General features: G+C 37.2%; 1 protein-coding gene across 8 annotated transcripts in view; it reads right to left on the bottom strand.

The window, feature by feature from the left end:
• FBXW11 (F-box and WD repeat domain containing 11) overlaps positions 1 to 26,864 on the bottom strand; it is a 131,412-nt gene that overhangs the window by 101,504 nt on the left and 3,044 nt on the right. For 2 of the 8 annotated variants that reach the window (XM_007171365.3, XM_007171362.3), the window contains exon 2: positions 20,712 to 20,873. The exons of the other annotated variants lie outside the window; for them this stretch is intronic. The gene's annotated coding sequence lies outside the window, so the exon portion shown is untranslated. The remainder of the gene's footprint in view (positions 1 to 20,711; positions 20,874 to 26,864) is intronic. 8 annotated transcript variants of the gene reach the window in all.

The raw sequence follows: 26,864 nt of genomic DNA on the forward strand, positions 1-26,864 counted from the left end.
TTACAAATAGTAACTTGACAATTTAAATAAAAACAAATTCTTTTCCCAAGAATTAATTGAGTCTATCTCAAATACCTGTGGTTTAAAATGCGTTAAAATGCTGAGTGCTAGAAAAATATTTTACCTAGTGACCTTCAGAAACAGCTGTGAGCATCAAAACGGTAACAGCTTATTCCTGCGTAATTTCAAATGAAAAAAAATCATCCTTGTCCACTTCACAACTACCACTCATGACTCAAAACTGTCACCACATTTTTTCAGCACAGAAGCTGGGGAGAGGAAGGATTAGATGTATGAAGGGGGAAGCAGAATCTCTGTTCGAAGCAGCATGACAGAGAACAGGATGTTAACAAAATAATCTATTTCCGGCATAGCCACATGGGTCCTCAATTGTACTAGGACCTGTCTGAGGTTCAGTTGCCAATAAGGAACAGATTCCCCTAGCAAGCTCCAGGTCAGATCAGCTTGAACCCAATCCCAATGGGGTTTATCCAAGATCCACAAGTCCTGAGACAGCAGAGAATTAAACAACAGTTAAATTAAGTACATCTGAGCCTTTAGGCAGTTAGCATCTCTGGTCCAATTAGGAACATTTTTCAGGACTAGGGGAGACCAATAAACTATAAATTTAATATCATTTTCAATAAAAAATGTTAAATGTAAATGAAATTTACAAAAAAGGATAATTTGGGAAGGAGATGCAAATTTGTATTTTCAGAGTGCCTACTATGTGCCAGACACTGTACAGCTATCGTGATCTCATTAACTGTCACACCACCTCTGGACAGACAGGTATCTTAGTTTTAAAGAGGAAGAAACTAAGGATCAGAGACATCAAACCACTTGCCAGAGGTCAAAAGTAGCAGACTTGCAACTCTGACTCCAAAATCCCTACTTTCTTCCCTGAATTATACTACCTGTCACTTCCTTTGCTAGACATTAAACTCCCTAAAGCAGCAGTTTTCCTCTGATTCACTTTCAAATTTTATCCGCTTGTCACTCATCTATACTGCTGATGGGAGCGTAACTGGTACAACCTCTCGTGTGCAACTTATCAATACATACTCAAGACTTGAAAAAAGTGCACATCATTGATTCAGCAATTTCATATGTAGGGAATTATACTACAGGAAAAAATAAAGATATGTCCAAAAATATAGCTAAGAAGATGTTCATCACATGACTGTCATAATAGCAAAGGAAAAAATGCCCAACAATAGACTGGTTAAATAAATTACAGATCATCCAGAAGACAGAATGTTTCCACCAAATAAAAATCATTTTTATAGGAGTATATTTATTGACCTAGAAGTAAGTTACATAAGAAAAGGAAGTTACAATACAATGAAAAAAGTTCAAGAAAACTTAAGTGAATAAAGGCTACAAAATCAGGACTTAAATTATATTATGATCTCATTTTATTTAATAAAACACATATAGGATACAGAATTAAATACAGGTGATTTTTATTTTACTCTTTTTGTCTACCATAGTTTTTCAGATGCAGCCAATATAAAACTGGCAATATAGTATTCAAGTTTCTCACTCCTTTCTCCTCCAGGCCACCTCAAAACACAGTAACTGGCATTTCCACACTATTACTTGGAGTTCTGGTCCTAGCAACTTTTCCCTTGGTTCAAGCCCATTCTCCAATGAATGTGGAGAGCAGGTGGGGTTAAGCTAGCTATCAGAGTTTGGTTGCACTCTGAGGTGACAAAGACATTACCCTAATAGCTGAGGATACCCAGCCCGAGAAAACTCTTCACCAACAGTGTTGTCTTAGGAGGCTACCACTTCTAAACATCTGACAATCCATACTCCACACTGCATGACACCTGAAAAGAATTCCAGGTGCAAGAACTAAAAACTCACCCTGTTTTGTAGACATCATCTGAGAACCAAGAGACATCTGCTCTCATTATCTATACCAGGGCACCAGCCCCACCCTGAGTCAGTCCAACCTCCCCTTCTTTACCATTCCAGACACAGGTGCTGGCAGCACCCCTTCCTCGTCCTTCTACCAACTCTCACAAGCCAAAAAGCTTTAATCAGAGAATTTCTGGAAGTGCCTACACAACAAGATCTGACTACCCTATAATATCAGTACTGAACCAAAATCCTTACCCTACTTTCATGTAAGAGAGTGCAAAGTTTATCATGTTTTAAAAAGAACATTAGAGTTTATTTCCTGGCAGTCTTGTGGTTAGGACTCCATGCTTCCACTGCAGGGGGCACATGTTCGATCCCTGGCCAGGGAACTAAGACCCCACCAGCCGCTCGGCATAGCCCAAAAAAAAAAAATTAGAACATACAGAAAGTGGAAACTTTTTTTCCCCTGATATAATGGACACTCTCATTTTTTCTAGGAAGAAATATCACTTTCAGAAAGATGGCTTAAGGAATGTTACTGCATCTACTCTCAATAGGTCTGACAATTATAGTCAGACCACATCATAATCCTACTTTAACTCTTTCATTTAAACTGATTATTCATTCAAAAAGTTTACTGAACATACCAGTATACTAAATGCTTCAACAGACAACACAAGAATTCTGAAAACCAAATATTCTGGTATCAAAATTATTTCTGGAAATAAAGCTATATTATTTCCCAGTTCACTAAAGGGAGATAAATGGCTAAATTCCTAAAGTATAAAATACTTCAAAGAAATGCAGTTTCACTGCTTTCAAGAGTATTAAAACTAAACCTCCACTAACTAATGGTATTTTAAAAATCACTTCCAAAGACTTTCAAAGCTTCTACTATCTACCATGCTTCCTGTCTCACTGTACCTATCGAACCAAAGTTGGTCCTGCTAAGAAATCTTTTGAAATCAAACCTTGCACCATTTAAACAAGCCCTCTAATATTTTCTAAACATTGCTCATTTCTCGAATACCCATTTATTTTCAGAGACCTAACCCAGCCCCCATTCCAAAGAAACACATATTCCAAGTTAGTAGAGTCTCAATGTTTAAAATTTTATACACACACACACACACACACACACACACACACAAACACAGAGGGATGGATCTAGAAAAAGATCGTAATCAAAAGTTTGCTTCTTTAAGCTAGGAATAGCATGAAAGTGAGCGGTCCAAGCTAATAGATATACAGGGATTTATCAACCCTTAATTAAATGTATAGTAAACTTTGCATTTGCTCTACTTTCTCATCTAATCCCCATTGTTCTCATATCCTAAGCAAACCTTGGTTTCAAATAAGAATGAAGTTTTGTGCCTCACAATCCACTGGGCTCTAAGAACAAATGAATCTGTCTTTCAGCCGGGGGCTAGGACTGCCTTAGTAAGGATTCCTGCTGCCTGCTGCACAGCAAGGCTGTCTTTGATTCCCTTCACACTGTTATCTGCAGGCAACTGGGTAAGGGGAGTTCTTACCGCTTGAAGCCAGAGATTTCATTAAATTCTGGAGCTGAAAGGGACCTTATAGAGAGCATTTTGTCCATCTTCTTAAAATGTTTTTCTAGCCCAGGTCTTCTAAATATCTCACGAGGTGCTTTTGGTATGTACCCCCTTGAAAGTACCTAGTCTCAACAGCAGATAATTGCTGCGAGACACATGCTACGATAAGGTCAACCTATACGTTACAGACCTTTGTGCAGGAGTACATATGAACACAGGTAGACTACAACACTCTGGAAGTTCTCACACAAAGGAAGTAATGAAGTCAAGATGTAAAGGCCCAATATCAATTTAAGAGATACTGGACTTCTTTGTCAAAAACGCTATTAAGCTCCATTGTTTTAATAACTTTATGTATGACTCAGCTATAAGTGGTCAGTCAAGGTGTTCTACAAAGCACAGAACACAGATGTCACCATCATAATAAATTTTTTATTAACTCTGAGAAAATACAGAATTGAGAGGAGGATCAGAAGACAAAGCTCATCCGGGCATTTTTTTGCTGCATTTAAGACAAAAAAAATATTCCATGATCCACATTTCTTTTAATCGACGAATTAAAAGTCTAAAGAGAAACAATAAAAACAGCTACCAAGATTGGGATGCAAGCAAAAAAGGTTGAAAGGGTGATATTTACTTTTACTTTGAAAATAATCAAATTCAAAAACCAAAAATTGGTCTATAAATCACAGGAAAACACAAAGTACTAAATTTTCCTATAAAATTTGTACTTTATTTCCAAATAAACTAGGTGTTGTATTTCCAAAATAATTTATAAAAAATAAAGTAATACAAGCAATTGATAAGACAATTTACCAATTTACAATGTAATGCTTTCAGGTCCTCACAGCACTTGTACAGAGTAGGAACTCAATAAATATTTGCTAATTTATCAAATAATTAATATGTAAAGTCCAGAAGTTTACATGTAAAGCAAAAATTTGATTCAGAGGCTAGAGAAGAATGTAATGTTGTAATTTTAAAGGGCTGATGGTGGACACTTGTTTTTTGACTGCATCACCTAATCACAGTAATTGATTCAGGAATAAGCACATACTCCAAGTTGAATCCAGGACTTCTACGGGAGCCACGAGAAATCTCTTTCCCCACTGAGCATGAACATAAGAGGATGAAAGCTGGAACTGCCCTCATGCTACCACAAGGGACAGCTGGTTCTAGGAGGTACTACATTCACTCTGAGGAAGAAACCTGAATCCACACCTACCTCTGGATTTTTCAAATTATAAATTCCCTGTTTCAGCTTAAACCAGTTTTGAGTTGGGTTTTCTGACACTTTCTACTGGAAAAAAATCATAACAAACCTTAAATATTTAGTTCAAATAAAACAGGCAAAAGCCAAAAACGTATCTGCCACGGCCAAGGTCTTAAAGACAAAGAACATTCTGCAGATGAAACATTCTTAAATTTATTTTCCTAGGAAGTCATTTTATTCTACTAAAAGTATTCAAAACAAAATGTTCTAAGAATATCCCATTCCTGCTATAACACAGATACTAGAGAAAGAAAAAAATATGTAACAGGGTAAACTAAACAAAACACTAAGAAGAATGCAGAAAGAAAGTATAACAGAAAAAACGAGTCCTGATTTTTCCAAGGAGCTCTGATACCCAATACTGAGAAACCTGACCCACCGCTTTATAGGCATTTAATTCCAAATAAGCAATGAGGTTGGTAGTACCAAGTACAAGCACCAAATAAATAAATAACCTTAGAGCAAGGAATATATTTATCATCTAAGATTACAAGTCCTGCAAACTGCTACAGACACAGAATATTACTATTTACAAGCAGCGCCTAACCTGTGCCCCTCCTGTAACAACTAACCTTATTCTATGCATTTTTGCGTAACTTTAACCCTTCCTTTATCTTATTTTACTACATTTATTTTTTCCTTTCATCTTCATTTATCCACTTATTTTCTTTTTATCTTCCTACACTGTATGGGTCATTGTAATCACTCAAATTCTTTTTTTTTTTTGAAATAAAGTAAGGTTTAAGTATATACTAACAATAGCAAAAGTCATTACATTTCTGACCTGAGAAAAAGAAAAAAGTCGAAAATTTTAAAAACTATAGGAATAAAACTCTAATACTGATAGTCAATACCATAAAATGTGTCATCACTGTCCTTGGCAAAATTGACAACCACATGTGGATATTCCTGCAGCCAGGTTACTGCTTCTCTATCAGCTGTCAATAAATTATGCAGTTTTTAACTCAGAAAAATGCAAATGCAGGAAGGTCTGTATTTCTTCAAGAATCACTTACTTGGAAAGGAGAGAGAATATCACAAAAGTAAGAAAGCACCATAGCACAGTGGACACAGCATGAATTTTGATTTTTGTTTTATTTTGTTAATTGATAGAGAAACACACTAAACTTAAATCCAACAAACCTCTGGATGTGATTACCAATTTATAAGAAATACAAATGAGATCAGAATATGTAGACCTAATAAGAACATAATTAGCAAAATCCAAATTTGGGGAAGTTACACAGAACAAATGACCAATCCAGTTTCTTCAATAAATACATAGCAAGAAAAAAAGATGGGAGAGGCAATTTTTATAGATTAAAAGATATTTGAGAGACTATTAACTATATGCAATGTGTGAACCAACTCTGTCTCCTGAACTGAAAAAAACAACTACTAAGAGACTTTATGAGAAAAACAAGACAAATTCCAACAGAGGGCAATACAATATACCTGACCAGTGCTCCGAAAAACTGTCAAGGTCATCAAAAACAAAGTCTGAGAAAATGACAGAGCCAAGAGGAGCCTAAGAACACACGACAACTGAATGTAAGGTGGGATCCTGGATGAAATCCTGGAGCAGAAAAAAGACATGAGGTAAAAACTAAAGACAGCTGAATACACTATGGACTATAGTTAATAATAATGCGTCAATAGCAGCCCATGACCACGCTAATGTAAGATGTTAATAATGGAGGACACTATGCAGGGGAAGGGGGTGTATATGACAATTCTGTACTACCTGCTCAATTGTTTTGCAAATCTAAAACTGTTCTAAAAAGTAACGACGATTAATTTAAAAATTATTTGTGAGACAATTAAGCAAATATAAACACTATTTGATATGAAGGAACTATTGTTAGTTTTTTAGGTATAATAATGGAACTATGTGCTCTATATGTGTTTGTTTTTATCAGTTTTTTGTTTTTAAGTCCACATCTTTTACAGATACATACTGAACTATTCATGGATGGATGAATGAATAAAGTTAAAAGGGTAGACTACAGCAATGTTTCCCAAGGTTTAGTATTCAAGGTGATTTCTGGTGACATGTAAGGGTGTTTTAATGTTTAATAGCTATACATTTCATTTAAATACATTATAACAAATATACAGCTAGCACATCAAACCCATGATTTCACAGATTTTCATTGCTTAGGGTAGGTTTCCCTTAGGAAAAAAATTATTAAGACTAAAAAAAAAAACTTAGGCAGAGGTAGGTTAAGATTCTAGATTCACACTATGTGACCTTAAGCAAGCCAGCTGTTTCGAGGAGTACAGCACCTGCTACATCCAAAGCAGGCACTCAATAAATATTAACTACTGCACTATTGATAAAAAGCTAATCTATCAACAGAACTCCAACAAAGGAGAAAAGACTGGAACTGGGGAGAATGAGTTAAGCACAGAATGAGGGAGGAAAGGAAGCATGAGGACAATTTGGGCAGGGGCAGGCAAGGCTTCCCCTGTTCTTCTCAATCTCCCCAAATACTGACAATCTGCTGCTGCCCACCTACAACCTGGAAAACCTGCTGCTCCAGAGTCTCTGGCACTTTTAAGAGTCCCAAGCTGCCACCTAACACTCCTCAAACTAAGGTGATAGCTAGAGGTGCGGAATCTAAAATAATCAGAAGAGTTTTTCTTTTCTTACCCCAGGCAGGGACGGGAAAGAGCACAAGGCTTTGCAGAGATAAAAAGGAAGGGAGGAAGGGAAGAAGGAAGGAAGGAAGGAAGGAAGGAAGGAAGGAAGGAAGGAAGGGAGGGAGGAAGGGAGGAAGGGAGGAAGGAAAGGAGGGAGGGAGGGAGGGAGGACAAGAGAAAGAAAGAGAGGGAAAGAATCACTATGTGACCTTGAGCAAAAAAATAATTCTCTTCTCCAGTCTCCATTTCCTCACATGCTAAAATGTGGAAAATAAGCCTATCTTTCAAGGTTATGGTGAAGATTAAAAGGAATAGTAGATGTAAATCTGGCATTTAACGAGTGTTAGTTCCCTCCCTCCTTACTTTGGCAGAGTGATAAGAGAACCCTTGGTGAATAAAAGAAGTTGGGGTGAAATACACAAAAATAGTAAAGAGCCTTGGGTTGTATCAGTTTTGAACCAAAATAAAGGAGGAGAGGGATTCTGGAGTCAGAAAGTTTGGGAAATGCTGGGAAACATATTAAAATGACAATTACCAAGTGAATTTCTAAGAGGAGGAGATTACATGCAGCATTTACTAAATTTACTTGACCTAAGGAAGCAACTCCCAGTAATAGTGATCCTATTAATCACACACACACACACACACACACACACACACACACACACACACACACGAAAATAAAAAGGGAGGGGGGAGGAAAGGAAAGGTTAGCAGTTTACAGCAGCTGACAAATCCTTCAAAATGACAGCTGCAGTACTACTATCTGGACAGATCAGAAGTCAATGTCTGCTTTAGAGGCAGAGAGGGAGAGAAGGGATGCTTTTTGATCTTCTGAAAGGAGTCACTGATGCCAACAGCTTAATTTTCATGACCAAGTCATTTAAAACTAAGAGATGATAGTGAAACAGAAAACACCAAGCATTAAATGGAGTGCATGTATTCATTTAAAAGTACATATAAACTTCTGATACAAGACGGTTAATTCTCATTTGCCCTCCTAAATTTATTCCTTCATTCAATCAACTGGGCAATTGTATGGCATGCACTGTGCTAGATGCTGGGAATATGCTATGAACTGAATATGACATGACAGACATGATCCTTGTCCCCATGGAGGTTACCTTCTTAATAAAGAAGCTGACTGTCTAGTGGGGGATTACACAATGCATTTATCAATTACAATTATGTTAACAGCTGTGAAGAAAAAGAACTGAATGCTATAATAATATGACAAAGGGAATCTAACCTGTAGGGGTAGCTAGGGGGCTCAGACACAACCCCTGAGGAATTGATGCTTGAACTCAGCTCTAAAGGACAAGCAGAGGTTAAATGGGCAAGAAAGGAGTTAAGGGTGAGGCCTCCCTGATAACAAATAATAGACGTTAATGCTTGTTAGGTCAAGACAGAATCTGGTGCACTGGAGGAAGGGGTGGGAGAAAATCACTGTGACTGAAGTATGGAAAGCTAGGGTGAAAAAGAGCAAAAATAGACAAGACTCAGGAGGAAGACAGAGGTGCCAAGGCTGCGGTTTCTGTGGAAACAGGGTTCACTGCACGTAAACAAAGAAAAGTCTACCTGAAAAGTAGAAGAATTCCCAGCAGAACCTCACTTCCTAGGTCAAAGCAGCAAAGGCTAGTAGGAGTGAGTGTCACTGAAGCTGTCAGTGAGGCCAGTCGAGATGGATCCTAACGTGCTTCATAAAGAGCACCGGGAGCCAGGGGCAAGCCAGAGCAGTGACCTGGCTTAAGCTTGCCACAGACAGTCTGCTGAATAAAGCAGATACTCCTGCAGCTGGCTTCTAACAAAAATGGCCATTTCAATCACAAAAGGGCGGCATTGCCCCAGCCACAACAAACTCAGAAGTTCCTCACCCTGGTGACTTCCTGCTGCCACTCCCCAAATGCACCTGGATCTAGAATCAGCAGTGAAGACAGCTAATCTACACATTTCCCTTTCTTCACGAAAGAAACATAAATAGCCACAAACCTAAGAAAAATATGTCCAATATCACTAGTAATTAAAAAAAATAAAATTTTAAATTCTTTAACCAAATTGGGATTTAAAAAAATTATTAATACCTTAAAATGGCATAAACATGGAGAAAAGAGCACTTTCATAGACTATGGTCAGTCTGATATGTCATGTTCATATAAATAACAGAAAGTGGGTAAAACCTTTGGCTATATAAAATACACATGCACATATTTTGTGTACACTATTTGACTCAACAATTCCACCTATTAAAACTTACCCCAAGGTAATACTCACAGATTTGTTCAAAGATTAAACTTCAAGAAAGAGCACCAGCTTTAAGTTGCTATAAATTAGAAATAACTTAAATGTCTAATAAAGGAGTGGTTTAACTATTTATCCATTTGCATATTCATGCATATTCGGCACCCCTTCAAAATGTTATAAAGAAATATATGACGGTTCAGAAAGATGTCACAAATATTGTTGAGTTTTAAAGGCAGTTTGCAAAATAATTTTATGTGTGAAAAACAAATATGAAACATACATGAAAGAAAAAAATATGTATATGAAGGCAGAGAAGTATACCAAATATTAACAGCAGTTATCAGTGGAACTTTTTATTCTTTTTGTTTCTTATTTTACATAATTTTTATTTTCAATTTTCCTATAATAAATATAAATTCCCTCTGTAAAAAGAAAATATAAGTTTCTTACTTAACATTTTTTCAACAGTTTTTTAACGTATGTGTCAATAACAGTACTGGGCTAATTGGGTAACCATGGGAAGTAAAAATGAATCTTGATCCCTATCTCAACCGTAAAAAACAATTATTGTGAGATGGTAAAAACATACCGCTTCTAGAAGAAGACACAGAGTATCTTTAAGACCTTAGAGTAGGCAAAAATTTCATTAACAGGACACAAAAACTAGTAACTATGAAAGAAAAAATTGATTAATTAGACTTCATTAGTATTAAGACCTTCTGTCCATCAAAAGACAATATTAAGACATTGGAAATGCAAGCCACAGAACAGGAGGTGTCTGCAATATGTATGTCTGACAAAGAACTCGTTTCCAGACTATAATAAAGAACTCCCACAAATCAGTAAGAAAAAAGACAACTCAATTTTTTTAAAGGGTCAAAAGATTTGAATAAGCATTTCTCTAAACAAGATAGCTAAATGATCAATGGGCACAAGAAAAAAATGCTCAACATCATTAGTCGTTAGGGAACTGTAAAATAAAACCACAATGAGATACTATTTCACAACTATTAGAATGGCTAAAACTGAATGACAATGTCAAGTGCTGATGAGGATGTAGATCAACTGGAATTCTCATACACTGTCAGAGGAACTCTAAGAATGTACAGCCACTTTGTGAAAAGATCTGGCAGTTTCTTGAAAAACTAAACATACATCTACACTCTACCCCAGCAATTCCACTCCTAGGTATACACAAGACAAAAGAAATGTCCAAACTAAAACCTGAACACAAATGTTCACGCAAGCTTTATTCATAATAGCCAAACACTGGAAACAACCCAGATATTCATCAGCTGGCGAATGGATAAGCAAAACTGTGTATACTCGTATAATGTAACACTGCTAAGCGATGAAAAGGCACAAACAACTGATACAAGAATGAATCTCAAAAACATGTTAGGCAAAATAAGCCAAACATAGTAAGAGTACATGCAGTATACGCATGCTGTACCCATCCCATCTATATGAAATTCTAGAACACGCACAACTAATCTACAGTAATAGAAAGCAAGTTACCTGAGGCCGAGGATGCTGTTGAGGGAACTGCAAAGGGTAATGAGGGAAGTTTTTTTTGGGTAGAAATGTTCTATATCTTGATTGTGGTAGTGGTTACATGAGTATATATAGTTTTCAAAACTCAAACAGTATACTTGAAATAAGTACATTTTATTGCATGTAAACTATACATCAATAAGCTGATTAAACAAAAAAAACACCAAAACTACAATATAGATACCAGTACACACTCATCAGAATGGCTAAAATGAAAAGGATTGGCAAAGCCAAGAGATAACTGGAACTCTCCACATTACAGGTAGGTGTCTAAATTGTCACAAGTGCTTGGAAAACAGTTTAGCAGAATCTACTGAAACTAAACATATGTCTATCCTCTGACCCAGTAATTCCACTCTGGGGTTTTCACAACTGAGAGAACCAAGTGTTTATGTCCACCTTATAAGTGTTATTCATAATAACAGCCAAAAATTGGAAACAAACCAACTAATTTATCAACAGTAAAATAAATGAACCATGGACTATATATACAATGGAATAATGCACGGAGGGAAAAATACTGTTATACACAACAAAATGGATGAATTTCATGGATACAGTAACGGGGGGGGGAACACAAGAGTACATATATATGCTGTATAACTCCATTTATATAAAATCCAAAAACAGCCATAACTAACCTATAATAAAAGAGGTCAGAATAGACCTTTGGGAGGGTCTATTGACTGGGTGAGGCACAGACAAGAAAGCCCTCAAGTGGCTCTAGCATGTTTTCTATCTTGATTTGGGTAGTAGTTACACAGTGTAGTATACACATATGTAAAAAAAATCATTAAGCTGTACACTTAATATTTGTGTTCTATACTGTATGTAAGTTAAAAGCAATAAAAAAATATATATGCAAATGCCCTTTAATCTATCTTTGTTCATCCCTTGAAGCTGGATGCTTTTTACCCAGTATCCAGGTGTGGCCTCTGTCAGTGTGAGTAACTCTCATTCCCAGTCTACTCATTTACATGTTCTTCATGTCCACCTCCCTCAGATTATCTGAGCTGGTGGTGCTACTAAATATCTGGAGTAATGGCACTGGAAATGGGACTGGATAAAGTCATGCCCTAACCAGACAGGGAAGATGTCCAAAATACTTATTAACAGTGTATATGGTTTTAATAAAGGTGTAATTTCAAGTCTATGGTACAGTCCCTTGTTGATTCACTATCCTTTTGATTAAGTTCTTGCAGAGATTGTGGGGAAAATTAAATACAAGCAGCCAACATTCTGAAAATAAGTACTAGCATTGCTAATATTTTTGCTTGAAAGTTTAGCTCCACAATTATAAGGAAAGTGACTTTTAAAATCATAATATAAATATTCACTTTATAAACAACTTTCAGAAATAAAGCCATGTCAGAGTTAGACTTTGTTGAAGCATGTTATTTGCATATTGCAAAACTAAACACAGTGACAACGCATGAAACTATTACTGCTGTCTTCCAAAATTAACCAACAGATTAAAAAATATGTGGTTAAGTTCCAGAAACTGTAATTAATTCATTCATAATCAGTTAATTCATAACTGATTTATGAATGCAAAGCTTTTTAGAGACAGGGCTTCATTCTTTAAGAGAGTCTGATTTACATTCTCTTCAATACATACACATACATACTCATATCTATCAATACAATCTACCCATTCTACATTTAAAATGTCTCATCTCCTCCTCTTCCACACCATCTGTTACTATCTTGTGATTTCTTCCCTGGAACATTACAACAGTCTATTAATTGGTCTCCCTGCTCCATTGCATCCTCCAAACTGACTGCCAGAGTGATCTTTCTAAAGCACAGATTTTGCTCAAACTTTCAAGTTATCTCTCATCTCAAACCACACCCACTACCCTCACCCTTCCTCTCCTGCAGGGATGACAAGCTCAAAAGTAAAGAAGGCCTTACAGGAGCTATGGTGACCAGGAAAGTACAAGACTTGACTCAAAAAGGCAGCCACTGGGCTTCCCTGGTGGCGCAGTGGTTAAGAATCCGCCTGCCAATGCAGGGGACATGGGTTCAAGTCCTGGTCTGGGAAGATCCCACATGCCACGGAGCAACTAAGCCCGTGAGCCACAACTACTGAGCCTGCGCGTCTGGAGCCTGTGCTCCGCAACGGGAGAGGCCGCAACAGTGAGAGGCCTGCGCACCGCAATGAAGAGTGGCCCCCGCTCGCCGCAACTAGAGAAAGCCCTCGCACAGAAATGAAGACCCAACACAGCCATAAATAAATAAATAAATAAATAAATAAATAAATAAATAAATAAATAAATAAAAAAGGGCAGCCACTACTCAGCTCCAATTTTCAGGCAAAACCAGAGTGTTTTGATATGAAATGTCTAATTTTAAAAAATCTATGCAGATTAAATAAAATACTTCTGTGGATCTCTATCTACAGGCTACTTGTCTGTAACTTATGACCTAAAGGATGACCCAAGATTTGGTTATAATCTCTTTACAAATTTATCTACCTCAATCCCTTCACACAAACTACACTCCAACAATCCACAGAACTACTTACTCCCAAGAGACAATACACACCACTGCCTGCCAGCTACTGTTCATTTGGTTACCTTTGCTATGATATCCCTCCTCTACCCCAACACATCCACATCCATGTCTAATTTTTGCTCAAGCCCCAAAGGGTAACTTTTTAAAAATTTCCTTTATGAGATTTCCTTCCTTTTCTAGCTCCCACACAACGTATGTCCACCTCTCATGATCCTTAGCAGTTCTCACACTGAACTATACTTTTTTACGTAAAAGACTAAGATTCTGGAAGCAAGGTACACATCTGATTCTGTTCTGTATTCCCCACATTACCAAACAGTACCTGTTCGATTACATGCTCAATAATAAATGAATAAAGCTATTTATCTGCCTATTTGCGTAACAATTAGTACCTCAAATAGACGGCCATTACACAGTATGATCCCTTAGATTTTGAAAATCAAAAGGCTAACAGGTTCAGAAAAATATCCCTGTAATATTAAGTTTGAATCAGAACTAACATGAACACATGGTTCATTTTAAATATACTTCTTAGGTCTGTCCACTGAAAAGGTCTAGAAGCAACAACAACCCAACAGTACTGATTTTGTTTCTAAACACCATTCCCCACTAAAAGGAACCAGAGCGTCTTGGAGAAATGGTTGATTCCTGATATGCAGGGAAAAGTAGAAAACCAAGAAACACACCAAAACTGACGGGCTCATGTTAAAAAGGAAGCAGGAGCTACCTTGAAGGGGCTCTCATTAGCCAAATCTGAACATCAATAAAGACTGTAATTGACTGTTAACACAGTGAATAAATAAAATCCATGAGAGTACGGTGATACACAAAAGGAAGGAGGAGAAACGAGATGGCCTCTGTGAATGCTAGCTAACAAATATAGATGAAATGACAGAAAACCACAATTTTGTAACTTACACTGTAATAACTGATTTCAGGCTCAGGATGCTAAAACCACTGGGTGAAAGGCTGTAATGTTACAGGATATTTACAAGGTGCCAAAATATTACCCCATAGTCCTTTGTAATAATAGAGGATAAAACTGTACCTTAATGGAGAGGTCTGGCTGCTGCCACCTTAGTGAAGGGATCAAATTTAGCATAGCTCATAATGGGATAACCTGTCATTAAGTGCCTCCCGACATGACTCAATGCAAAGTACACTTCACCTATGATGAAGCATTCTTGTCATTCTTGTTAAATGGGCTGCAATCAAGCCTCTCACATAACTTCCAGTTTACAGCAAGTATAGGAGCTAGAGAAATGAGTTAAATAACACCATGAAGAAATATTCAAACCAGTGAAGAATGCTGCACACCCTACAGGACAACTAACTGAGCTGGACTCTCAAAAAAAAAAAAAAAAAAAAATCAATTCCAGGAGAGGGAAAAGGGCAGAGGGACAGTTAAAACAAAAAGAAATTAAAAAGACATCTACAACCAAATATAAAAGGTGTGTTTTATTTGGAACTTGGTTTTTGTTTTTTAAAGAGGGAGTGCTAGAAAAGACACTCTTGGGTCAACTGGGAAAATTTAAATTGAACTGAATATTTGTTATTATATTATGGAATTACTTTCATTTTCTTAGATATAAAAATAGTACTGTGGCTTTATATATGTATAAAATACATATGACTATATTTAATATTTGGTTATATATGGAGATGTATACTATAAACATTGTGTGTGTGTATGCACGCTCGCTTTTAGAGAGAGACTATCCTTATTCTTAAGAGATACATGCTGAAATGTTTAGAGGATGAGGTATCATGTCTGCAACTTACTTTCAAATTGTTTAACAACAAAAAAGGGTACTTATTTGGGGAGAGAAGGACAGAAAAGGGAGGAGAGGGACAGAGGAAGAAGGCGGGAAAAAGGGAGGGAAGGGACGACCAAGGGGGGGAGCAGAGAAATGATCCAAATATGGCAAAATGTTAACAACTGTTGAGTCTAGGTGGAGAGAGTATACAGGTGTTTGTTGTACTGCTTTTTTCCCCAACTCTTATATATATGAAATTCTTCATAATAAAAAGTTATGGGGGAAAAGAGAGAAGAACAATTGAAAAAGCAACCTGCTTAAAACCAATGTAACACCTTGAGAGTGTCAGGAAATAAGAGTACTCTCAAGCAAAGCCTGTGAGAGTGTAAATTGTTGCCATGTGACTGGAGGACAACGTGGCAATGTCTATCAGATTTTTTAAAGCACCCATCCAGTGACACTTACTCCCAGGAATCTGTCCTGAAGATATACTCCTCCACATGTGAAATGACATACACGTCAAGTTATTTTTTACAGCATTATGTATAACAGCAAAAGACTGGAAATAGCCTCTATCTGTAACAGCCCAGACTGGTTTCACAAATTATAGCACATATAATAAGTCAGCGTGCATCTTTTAAATTATCTCTTCAAAAAACATGAGAGTTCTTTGGGAACTGATATGAAAGATGACCATGTCATATTTTACATAAAAAAAAAAATCAAGGTGCAGAATAATGTGTATAGCACACACACACATATATGAAAGCTACACAAGAATGTGGTTGAGTAGCTGGAGCTAAAGAGAAGTGAGACTTTTTTTTCCTTACTGTGTACTCCTTTTTGCACCTTATGAATTTTGTACCATAGACATATATAATGTATTCAAAAAAGTTTTTTGTTAAGTATTGATTGACTTTAGCTGTAATGAAGTCTTCACATCTCCACGCTTTCATTACTAAAACCTAATTACAGTGGAGTTATAGCACACCTGGGAATTAGGGTCTGAAGTCAGTACATAAGGTGAAAACAGCATATAGTAAAAATCTGCCTTAAAAATCTCTTAAATAAATGCCACACTGGACCAACACACCATCTCAATAATTCCTACAAAGCTAATTTTCATACCAGCACTTGAACAGTTTGCTGTTTCTTCAACTGACTAGTAGATTAAATAGCTGTCTTGTACTTAGGCCTCATGTTGTGATGTTAAAAATGTTTCTTTAAAATACCATAATCACACTCATCACAGCTAAATGAGAAGCATTCAGGAATTGAGACAGGCTGAGAGAAGAGCAAATTCCCATTCCCCATTCCACATTTGGTCCAGAATGTTCACTGTTTAGGTTAGTTTTCCCTTGTTTTTGTCACCAGATGTAAAGAAATGAATTTGATAAATGTACGTAAGATGTGTAGTGACAACATGGTGCTTTCTAAAATACATTTCAAAAACTGTACCTCTATTAATTAAACAAACCACTACAGTGGAAAAAATATCACAATCCAAATATAATGGACTAATTTGCTGATTGGGAACAGGCTGTAACAATCCCCAGATCAATGTGAGAAGGACAGAGTAGTAACACCTCTTGAGCGACATCACATATGATATCATAATCTGAGCTGTAGCCCATTCCTTTATATTAGTATTTCCATACAGATATGAATTCTTCAATCTTTACTCCGAGTTATCTTCTAACTCCAATAAGTAAAGTTAGCTACCACTGAAGCTAAATAAAAACTCCCAAATCTTTCTATCCCTGCTCTCTCTGGTGAGCTCCAAATCAGTATTCCTACTAGATACTTCTCCTTTTAGAGGATTCACCCATAGGCTACTCAAATTCACTATAAACTGAACTCATTCTTTCTCCTCCCTCCACTCCTCCCAGTCTGTTCTTCTAGTATTCCCTATCTTGGAAGAGAGAACAAACAACCATTCTGGCGCCCAAGGCAAAAATCTAAAATTTATACTATATTCCATCCATCTCTTTCTCCTATAACCAATCCCCAAGTTTGGTAGGTCCTGCCACCTACATCTCTTTTAAGCCCACCCCATCTCCACCATGCCCACTGTCAATGCTTTGGTTTGCCTTCATCATTGCTCACTTGAACTAACTGGTCTCCCTGCCTTGAGTCTCTTCAATCCATCTTACAGACACCTGAAAAGTTAACTTCTTAAAATGCAAATTTGGTTACATCACTCTTTCTATTTTAAGAACAGAAGGATCAAGAACAAGTCCCAAAGTAATGATACAGTAAGCTAAACACAAGCTCATTTAATAACATGACGTAATGCAAAGAGAATGTACTACCAGGCATATTTTTTATGAGTATATTCCTATTCTACCCCACACTATATGACCAAATTAAATAAGCTATTAAGTGTGTTTCAGTAGAAAGAGGCCTCAGGGAAGCAAGGAAAATTCAACTGCCTTCTTAAGAGTCAAAAATGAACACAAAATGGATCCTTACAGTGAAAAAGGTGCCTTAAGGAAAACAAAGAGCTTCCCAGACCTAAAGAACAAGAGTGCGTTCAAGCTGAATGTAAATATTAACATGCTTAAAATGAATGCCGTAATCAGAAAAGGATTTGGGAAGTAAAAACAAGCAGAGAAGCTGAAGGAAGACAGAAAAACCATCCATCCCTAAAGTAAAAGCTGAATGAGGTTGTCTCAGTCCCAGGCCAGCAAATATGTCACTTCCCTGGCCAAGTCCATGCTAACTAAACCACCTGGCTATGATCTGACCTGGTAGGTAAAGTCTACCCACTGGACAAGAGTATTTCGGTCATTTGGCTTGAGTCTTCAGGTCCCTCTAAATATCTCTTCTCATTTGAAAAACTTAAACTGGCATGTTAAGTAGGATCTAGTAAGGAAGCCTACCTATCAGAAAAGTTTATATTAATCATGCCAACAAGCACATATCTTTATAAATTAATAAACTGGAATTCTGGCTTTACACATCAGTCTTGCACAGCTGGCTAATGAATTTAAGTCTAACCGTGGGATAAGGTGCTGGCTTTCAGCATGCTGACAAGATCAGATTTCTAAGGGTGTTAAATCCAGGACCAGACCTAGGCTGAAGGTAAATTCTATAACTGTATTTGTGGCTATTAAAATTACTTAAAATTTAAAATTCAGTTCTTCAGTTAACAGAGCCACATTTCAAAATAGCCACAAGTGGCTAGTGACTACCGTATTGAACAGCACAGATAATGAACATTTCCATTATCCAGAAAGTTCTAACTGGACGGCACTGTTCTGGAACACAACCTTAAACTAACCCTACTGTGAGTCCTCTCGGGAAACAGGCTGGTAGACAGTCTTGGATGGCTAACACAGAATCTGAGATCTAGACTATTTTCTACAAAAGGTACGAAATAGATACTCAGCAACAATTGTTTCCTTTCCCTTTGCAATGATTTCTTGAAATCAGAATACAGTTTTAGTCTTCAGGATTTCTGCCCCTCTTTTTATCACTGGATGGTGTTTTAAACTTGAGGCACAAACATTAGAAGCACATTCTCTGAAACCAAACTGCCTAGATTCATATCTCATCTTTGTCTCTTACTAGATGTGTGACCTTGAACATGTTCCTTAACTACTCTATCCTTCAGTTTCCTCATAAGTAAAGTGGAAATAAGGGTACCTACCTCATCGGGTCACTATGAAAATGAGTTCATACATGTAGAGTGTTCAGAATTGTGCTCAATACAGAGTAACTGCCCATTAAGTGTAAACTACTACTACTTTTCCTACTACCACCACCCTGAGAGCTCTTCACGTGACAAGCGTGAAAAATGCTCAACTAGAAGAAATACTAACAAATGTAAAAAATAAAACATGGATCACAAAGCCAGAGTGTCAGTCTATGATAAAAAAGTTGTTTTTTTTTTAAGGGTAAAGGAAATGGGTAATCTGGAGTGATTAAATACCAGAAAAAGTCATGAGTTGCCTGACAACATCTTACTTGTAAGGCTGACAAACCACAGATCAAAAGAAGTCTACATAGAGACTTCCCTGGTGGTCCAGTGGTTAAGACTCCATGCTCCCAAGCAGGGGGCCCAAGTTCGATCCCTGGTCAGGGAACTAGATCCCACATGCTGCAACTAGAAGAGCCCACATGCCACAACTAAAGAGCCCACATACTGCAATGAAGATCACGCGTGCCTCAACTAAGACCCGGCACAGCCAAATAAATAAATACTAAAAAAAAAAAAAAATACATGCTAAGAATGTCACTGTTAACAAAAAAAGAAGAAGAAGAAGTCTACATAATAAGCTACTGAGCTATTTAAATAACCAATAAAAAGTAAGGAGGAACTGAGAAGATACAGGTTTGAGTTCACTAGGCCAAATGATACTTCCCTGTATAAAACACATTTTGACATGTAAATGTATAGCCTCTCTTATACTTCCTAAGTTACCTTTAGGTTCACTTGGTGAACTGACTTCTAATCCTCTAATCTTTTCATTTAGAAGGGAGAGCACCAGATACAATTAAGATACCATGCCAAAAAACGATCCATCATGTGTTCTCCAAGTGGAAACCCACTGTAGAAAACGGCATCTTACTCTAACAGTATATAGACAATATGAAAATCCTGAAGTTGAAGTACAAACTTCAGCAAATGTAGTCAGATGGAAAGAGCCAGAGCTCTGGAGACACACAGGCTCAAGCTTAAGCTTGGCTCTGCCATGTACGAGCTGTATGACCCTGGGCAAACTGTACTTAATGCTCCTCAGCCTCATTTTACAATCTGTAATATACACGTAAAGCATGTGCCAACTAAATAAGAAATATGTGTAAAGAGCTTACAATAGCGCCTGGCACTTAGTAGATGCCCAGTAAACAGCAGCTACAGTTAGTAAATCGTCCTGAGAAGACCCTCCAGGAGTCCTAAGAATAAAAGACCACTACTTTACATGGTAACTACAAAAATTATTCTGACCAGGTAATAACTATAAATCATGAGATAATGCCACAAAATTATCATTTGCTTTCCATATTTTATAACCTATTCCTCAAACAAATGTCCCTTGTTTACTGTACTGTATTCCCTGTTAGGCTATGACTGCAAAACTTTTGGGCCTATTTAATAAAAATAACTGCATTTCTTACACTGAAACAAAGTTTTTACTAGCAAATACCTTCACTAAACCACACACAAACATGAACACTATGAATAAATGTCTAACATTTCTTCCTTTCTCTATTATAATGGAAAAAAGTAAAGAAATTTTAAGTTTCTCTCAGTGAGTTGAGTTCTACATAACAAAACAATACAGGGTAATTGCTTACCTGGACAATATTTTGTACTTCAGATCCACCAATCCAGAATGAATGGGGGTATTCCCTTTCAGACTAGTCTGAGAAAAGACAGCAGTCAAGCAGCTTCCAAGATTCTTTCCGCTTACTGTATCCAGCTTTCTTCAACAAAATCCCAAACATGCACTTCGGTAACTGTTGAAAGACAGAAAGCAATCCATACACCCACCATGGCACCAGCGGCAAAGGATAGCCACCAAGAAATGGAAGGGTCAATGGAGTGGTGGATCTGAAGCACAGAAAGAGTTACAACCCCTGAGTCAGCTATTTGGTATAAAAGGTCTGCAGTAGCACTGCTCACCTCTGTGTTGAGAGAAGAATAAGAAATTCTACATAACAAAGAAGGAAACATCCCTAATACTATTATTTGTTCATGATAAATATCATGCAATTTCCAAATGCATGATAAAAATTTCTTCTATTATGCACATAAATTGTCCCAGATCATTCAGCTACAATGAATTTTATCCATTTTCTAAGACAGCTCCTCTACTATTACAGAAACTTTGTCAGCCAAAGTTAATATAGGAGGGCTCAAATGTCTACCAATAAAAATATTTATTTAAGCACCTAACAAGAAATCTTTTGGTTTGCCACATATAAGAAATCAAATCTTCACATCTCTCAAATCTTCCACCCTCAGCTGAAATACAGGACATTTTAAGACATGTGACATAACTTTAAGAGTAAACTTCTGGCTCAATAAAGGCCAATCCCCCACAATGGCCAGTCACTGGGTAAATTAGGGAAAATAATAAAGAACACTAATAAACAATTTACTACATAACACCTTTAAATACATAAGCCCACTCCACATTATATCAACATGCTTTTATTACCATACCAACTCTTCCATTAGACTGTAAACTCTAAACAAACTACAAGGGAGAGAGAAAAAGACATTCAACAGGATGGCATAGATAAAAACTTAAAAATCCAAAGACTGTGAAGCTGCTTGCACATAAATTTGCTACTTCCTCAACTGCCACACTACTGCCAAAATGTTCCGGCAGTAATTATAATACCTACCTTTATTGAAGGGTTACTAATGGGCCAGGCCTTTTACATTCATTACTCATATTTAATTCTCAAAAAATATGAGAAGAAATAACTTGCCCACTGTCCCACATCTACTAGGTGGTAGAGCCCATGCCCTTTTCACAGAATACTGTGGCCTCCCAAGTCCACAGTCCGTGGATCAGAAAGACCATGATTCCTGGGGCAGAAGAAACCAAGCTTTAAGCTAATTGACGTCAGAAGGGAGAACCACAAAAATACAGAAGAGTTCAGTATTTCAGCCTAGCTGAACTAAAATACAACTGAACTTGTTGAGCCATCCTGAAAGGGCTAACTCCCCTGATCTAGCCACTTAAAAGCATTTCAGTAACAAAAAGCCATGCAATTCTAAGGCCCACAATATTAACTTTATAACAAAACACATTAATACGTTGCCCAAGTAGACTTTGTGTTTAGCGGCAAAGATGTGTCTGTGACAAAGAATCCCAAACCCAGTTGAAACCAAGGAATCTTTAAATTCCAAGATCAATAAATAGTCCACAGGCAAAGACTAAAGACGTTCTGATTTTTCATGTTATAGGCAAAGCAACTGAGGTGACTGACTGAAGTACAAGTCTAAGATTATCCTCTTCATAACAAATGGGTGGAAATATCTTAATACCCTCAACTTAAAGGCATTATATGAGTAAAATCACAAGCAAAGAATAATTGCTCAAGCTCTTCTCATTACTCTAGAGCCTAAGAATAAACTAAAAACCCAATTTTGACAAAAGCTGCTAGTGGGCTATGGCTAGTAGTTAACTGCTAGAGCAATATACTCTGCTTTTCAAAGTATAACTCACTGCTATAACCAAAATACCGAAAAATTATAGCAAAACACAGCCACAACAATTTGACTAACGGACTCATTTCTGAACCTCTTGTGTTGTCAGGGCTTTTTCTTGTATTAGTGAGTTAATTTTCCCCCCTTCCCTTCAAATAAACATTTACTGAATGCCTAATTGGTGGCAGGCCTTATGCTAGAGAAACAAAGATTAATAGATGCCAGACCAGGAATGTAAGGACTGACTTCTTCCTGTCCCCTGCCCCTTTCTCTCTGAGTCTCCTAAGCAATCATTTCACAGAACCAAAACATATTTTATTATTAGTCCCCAAAACTGGTTAAGTGTTCTGAATTTAACTCCCCAAAAAAAAAAAATACTCAGTTTCCTTTTTCCTAACAGCAGAGCTCTCACTTAATTTTTCTTTTTCTTCCGTGGATCAGAGGTTTGCTATTAGAGAATGGTTTCCTATATTCATTGTACTTAGGTATTTGCACATCCCTCTACTCAGTCATCTTTTTAAATTTACATGTTAATGTCCTACTGTTTCTACTTCACTGCTTTCCATTCTGTGAAGGTCTTCATTGTTGACTAACCCTGAGAGGGAATTTCCTAAAAAATGTTTCCTGCTGACATCACTGAACTCTGCAATCTCTGAATTTTGTTAAAACAATAATAAGATCCAGGTTAGAGATACCCTACTGGACTGTCAGGTCTTCCTGGCTGGTCTCTCATTTGCCTACAAAGACAAGCTTCCTGTTAGGCAATTGCGATCAGCAGAAACTGAACTGAGGGTAACAAGCACTTTCTTGACCAACAGGTTTTTCCCCTTTTCTCAACTAATTCAATGAACAACAATACAACTCAGGAGGAAATCTTGTAGGATAGTCACCACTTATTCTGTTAAAGGTCAAAAATCACCAGCTTAGCTAAAACAAGAATAAGAATTTGAAAATCCTAATTTCCTTGTATAAACTAAATTGATCAAACATAAATCACAATGCTCAATGTTAATATGAACAGTTACCAGTCTCTTTCTACCAGGATACCTAAAACAGGGTTAAGCGGGTTCTCTCCACAGACAGAGTACAAGTCTAATTATGGCTAATTGGTAGTTCTTAGTAATTGTAACAGTACTTCCCAGATTTCCAAGACAGTACTGATTCTGTATGATTTCATCATCTCCCCCAAAGATGCCTCGTGAAATGCATGGCTAAAAGCAACTGAATTTTAGGCCTCTGTAAAGCTTCACAATTAAATACACACACAAATCAGGGGGGAAAATTAAAACTTTCCTCACATCATCTGTCTTGATTGGGCTTTACAAAATATGGTCCCTGTACTTGTGGGGAGGGTTAGCTTGGCAGGCAGTTGCTGAGAGACAAGCCTTTGCAAGGTCCTTTCACATGCATCTCTCATAATCCTCCCAGCACTCGGAACAATACCTACATTTTCTTATTTTTACACATAATGAAATCATACCAGAGAAACGTTAACTTTCTTAAGGTCACACAGTCAGAAAGTGACAGCTAAGATACAAACTCAGGTGTTTCACTCTAGAGTCCATGCCCTTTATGCTAAATCACGCTTCTCTAAGGTCACAGGATCCTTAGAACTTATCGACTGTTTGGCAAGTTCACATCAACAGATATAAAAGGAGTTTGGTTTCCTCAGCACTTCTATCAACCACTCTCTAGGATGTATATAAATCAATCTGTATGTGTATAAAAGTCTGCAAATAATGGTTAAAATGTATATGAATGTCTGTGTACCACATCCCACCCTCCTTTTCCCCTTAGCAGTTTTTCTCCTCTATCCATCTCCACCTTTGTCTTAAGATTATCAAAAGGAAATCTTAAAAAGTTTTCACAGCATGGAAAAAAAAAAAACCCTAACATTAATTTAAATCAATACCTACTGCACACCCAAGTGCTAAGTGTAGTGAAGGATTCAAAGGACAATCAGATACGGCCTCTGGAAAAGAAGCTTAGACATGATCAAACTTTTATGATACACAGGAAGGTCTGATAAGTCCCATAAGAGTTAGGAACAAATTATCATAAGAACTAGTGATATAGGTGAGAATTTCCAGAAAAGAAGATGGCTAAGATACAGGCAGACAGCAATAATACACGTAAGCAATCAACAGGAAAGTTCAACTCAACATTTACTGAACACCTACTACAAGAGGCACTGTGAGCAGTTTACCATTTAATAGGGGACACACACAGGAAACTATAATACAAGCCCAGAATATGTTAACTGCCACGAGATAAAGACAAAGTGTCAGAACTCATTCATTTCATTTAACAATGATTACAATATAGGCAGTGCTATAGATAGAAAACCAAAATGGTATCTGCCACCATAATATAAACTGACATCAAAAAGAGAAGGCATCTAAACTGTGTTCTGAGGGGATAGTACTTTATCAGCATAGGTGGAAGAAAGGATTGTTGAGATCTGACCTAAACCAATTTGGCCAGAGCACCAACTATTAGGTCCTTCCCATAAACATCAGTAGCCTTAAATACATGGGTTTAGGTCAGTTCATATCAGTGCTGACAAAGGAAACAGTGAGCAGAATCTGAAGAACCACAGACCCCCACGCTTTGGCTGGAATATAGAATAAGTGAGGAATGTGAGAAGAAAAAGCTGAAGAGAGGCTGGAATTTGAATTACTAGGACTTGAAATGCTTTCTTTCCCTTAAACTGTAAATAGCACCAGATGGAAGCCAAGATCCCAGGTACCTCACAGTGCAGAAAAGTTTGTTTCTAGAATTCATAGAACCAAACAGTACTACTCAGAGAAATACATGTGCTGTCCTGTAAACCTATGTAATGGGTTAGCGATTCTTCTGTGCTATACAGAACTCGCAGTTTTCGGGGGACAGCAGTCAGGGGCCAAAGAGTGCCAAGACTTGTGAGCAGGATCATGTTTATCCTTGTCAAATCTGAAAGGACATCTAACCTACTCCAAAATCAGGAGTAAAAATTGATAATATTTGAGCCACAGCCTCTTGAGGCAGGTCAGTGAGGTCTATGCATATGCATGTGATTTATTTCATTTGGACCCTACTTAAACTTCTGTCTACTTTATCTGCATTTGGTAAATCAACACATGGCTAGAGACAGACGAGGGTAAGTGACGGTGACAAAGTGAGACCCAATTTCTTAAAGGAGTCACTAAACAATCCCACTTATTCCACTTAGAAAGCCAATGACAAGGCGGGACGGGGGGACACAAAAAGATAAAAAGATAAATATTTCCAATAACGTCACTTAGTTTCTTTCATCTCCTTGGCCTTGTGGCCTGTACTTCAATAGCTCTAAAAATAGATTTGCTATTACAACTTCTTAATAAGATCCAATATACTTTACCTATATCACTACATTCAACAAGTAATATAGCCGTTTAGAGATAACACAGAGGGGAATGACTCACTTAAGGTCACTTAGCAAAGAGGGGAACCATTCAGAGGCTAACAACAGAGTATAAACTACCCATTACTTGTGTAAATGGGGGAAGGGGTATGCTCACACCCACAGAGGAAGCAGGATTATCTTTCCCAAACTTTTAACATTAACTTCTGCTATCTTCTAATAGGCAGGACTAACCATCTTTTTCCAATTAGCAGCTCTGTGAGTGCTTTCTAGTAATAAGTGCCTGAACATAAACTCATACTTCTAACTCAAGTGTTAAACATCATGTGATACACAACGCACAGTTTTCATTGTTTCCAGTGAAGTCCATCACACTAGACAAAGTCTGGTGAACTTTTGTGTATTTCCAAATGGATTACTACTTTTCTACCTCATTAATAATAAAGCTAATTTTACCAAAGTCAGAAGTTTGAAAAACAGTCCCACAAACTAGGTACAGTATTGGGCCCACATAAAGCCATGAAAGTCATTTGGTGGTTAAATTATTCACTATCAGCTATCGTAAATTCAGTTGTCTCGATCAAGAGTTTATAGTCTATATTAAAGACTGAATCCTACGAGGTAGGTCAGCTGGAGAAGCACTTTTTGTGGACCTGGCCACAGGCAGGGGTAGGAGTCACAACGGGGGTTATATTTTGAAGATTTAATTATTCTGCTATCACCAGTTTTACTTCCTAGTAAACTAAAAAACTGCAAGAAAAAAAGGAAGAATCAAAATCAAAGAAAGTAGAGGAATGAAGATTAAGAAATTGGTGAAACCCAAGAACTCTGTTTCCTTTCTTTGAAACAGCAAGCTCTGGAATATCAAACGAAAGTTATCCTGTTAACCATTAAGTACCGAACT

Source organism: Balaenoptera acutorostrata, chromosome 2 (genome assembly GCF_949987535.1).
Source record: "Balaenoptera acutorostrata chromosome 2, mBalAcu1.1, whole genome shotgun sequence".
Lineage (NCBI taxonomy): Eukaryota > Metazoa > Chordata > Mammalia > Artiodactyla > Balaenopteridae > Balaenoptera > Balaenoptera acutorostrata.